We start from the raw sequence: 2,437 nt of genomic DNA, 5'->3' as shown, positions 1-2,437 counted from the left end.
AAACGGAAATGGGGAGAACAAGTAATTGTCCACACGCAGCTTGTAGCCGAGATTGCTTATTATCAAGGTGCCATTAAAGCCAGAGTGTGAGTCAGGGTAAATGTGCACAGCGTGTCAGCATGTGAACACAGAAAATGTTCATTGGTTCGGCTCCAGAAGGATAATTTATACCGAGATTTCAAAGAGCTCTTTAGGTCCATTTAGCATCCCTGTGTTGGGACTGACAGCTTGTGAAGCAATTGCACTCTCAGGATATCATACTGGGATAAAACAGAAATTGGAATTTCGGCTCCATTTGCTATTGGCTGGCAAAGCTTAGGTTGTTTGCTGGGGGGAAAAAAAAAAAGAAAAAACTGAAAAATAGCCAGCAGAGAATAACTGTAACACTCCTACTTATCTTGTGTAAAAGGCTTGACCTTATGTTACTTCATCAGAGATACTGTGGTCATCTGCCCTTGTTTGTGATGAGTTTTCTCTGAGTTTTAATTTTGAAGTTTGCTTGGCTCTGGCTGTGGCAGGGCTGGAGCTGGCAGATGAACAGGTGTCTCCAAAGGTCCCAGTGTGGATTCATCAGCTGACAGAGGAGAGGATCTGATTATCCCTGCTGAGAAAGAGTGAGAGGAATTGGCTCAAGGACCACACCAGGGGCAGTCAGGTTTCAGGTCTGTAGCGGTAGCCTGTGCTTTTGGGGAGACAGGAGGAGTGGAGAAGTTTGAGTGCCTGGTGAGCGCTGAATCTGGAGAGCAGTGACACTTTCTGGCACTCAGGGACCGGAATCTTTATTTTCCTTTTACCTCATGAAACAAATGAAGCCAGAGTAAAATAAATGAGACAATAACAAAAAAAAACCACATACACAAAGAAACCAAAAACAAAAGTGAGACAAGCACATAAAATATAAAAACTCAGTGAAAATATGACAACATGGGAAAAAACTCACAAACCTGTTAAATGTCATTTTGCATGGATGGATGGACAGATAGATTACACCCACCCCATCATCTAACCATTTTTATAAGGCACACACTCTACAGGGGGAGGTTTTGCACTGAACGCACGCCCTTTCTCCTAGCCTTACTATATAATGCTCAGAATAATTCATTTTACAGATGAGAGCAGAGGGCTGTTTGGGATGCTGCTAGTCCATTGAACCCACTTTGAGATGCAGATGAACAAATCTGTCCAAAAGCACAGGTCACGGCTCAGTTCCTAAGTCCCAGATCCAGAGAAAGACCCTGGGGACTCTAAGAAAGACAGCTAGGAGGAGCATCTGGCTATTACAGGACTCATCACAAAGGAACAGTGTGAAAAGAGAAATAAAAACGTGTTTTTATCTTCCTTTATAATATCTTTTCTTGTCGGTGGGCTTTGTAAGATATGACCCCACGCCAATGTGCTGCAGCAGCTAAATGGAGTTTCCAGGCCTCCCAGCTGGATGCCATGCGTCACATCAGGATGCATGCATTAATAAGAGATAAGGTACTCTTTCTACAAAAGAGCGGTCAAACAAACCTGCTAATATCCCTCCTGGTTTCCGTGACCAATGCTAGTGTTTGTACCACGTCTGGCCCACACTTTTCAGCTGTCTTCTGCTCCTGCGCTGAAGGGTCTGGCACAACTTCCACATTTGTTGGGAGTTATGGAGGTGCGTTTTATGCATGTAGTTTTTCACCCTCCTTTTGCAGTATTTATCTTATGAGAAGCCTGGTTGTTTTCGTGATGCCTTCTGAGATTAATGCTCCGGAGCCATTGAGAAAAGCTATCCTCTGCTGATAATCTCCTTGATTAATTTAACACAGACATTTCTCTGGATGTGGAGTCACAGCTTCAAAGCATCACCTGAAAATACGGTCTCAGCAGGCCCAACCACTGCTCCTCTGTCCAGTTTCTATTTCATATCCATTCACAAAGTAAATGTATAGTCATATACATTAACAACAGAATTCAATAAATGCTTCAGGTGGAGAGAATAGTAATAAATCAGAGAGATACCATGGAATGCCATGGCCTGCATATGAAATAATATTGAAAATATTATTGAAAATAACTAGCTTTAGATGCAAAATCACCTCTTGGCTGGTGAACAAGGACATTTACCGCAACATAAAGAAAAATCATAAATGTTTCCTTGATCATACTGATTAGTATCTGATATAAGCACTAGCCCACAAGAACAAGGGTGGCAAAATCTGGCCAATATGCATATATCTATCTGTGTCAGAGAATATTACAACAGCTTATGATAGAAAAAAATGAAATCTAGCCACCTCCTGTTTTCCTAGACATTAATACTACAAATAAGAAGAGATTATGGTGTTGGCTACTGTTGGGAAAGGAGACTGTTGCTGGGTTTTGATCAGATCCTGCGGTAGTATAAAGACAGAAACTTTGAACTGCCAGATAGACATTACGCCTCATGTTTCATTTTACACATCAC

At 41.8% G+C, this 2,437-nt stretch overlaps 1 protein-coding gene across 1 annotated transcript in view; it reads left to right on the top strand.

Annotated features, from left to right (window-relative positions):
• The window catches only part of GPC6 (glypican 6), a 561,851-nt gene that overhangs the window by 542,795 nt on the left and 16,619 nt on the right, over positions 1–2,437 (top strand). The gene's annotated exons all lie outside the window — the stretch shown is intronic.

The sequence above is a fragment of the Pygoscelis adeliae genome, unplaced genomic scaffold (genome assembly GCF_000699105.1).
Source record: "Pygoscelis adeliae isolate BGI_AS28 unplaced genomic scaffold, ASM69910v1 Scaffold56, whole genome shotgun sequence".
NCBI classification, from domain to species: Eukaryota; Metazoa; Chordata; class Aves; order Sphenisciformes; family Spheniscidae; genus Pygoscelis; species Pygoscelis adeliae.
The sequence above is the reverse complement of the archived record's forward strand: the minus strand, read 5'-3'. Positions and strand labels throughout refer to the sequence as shown.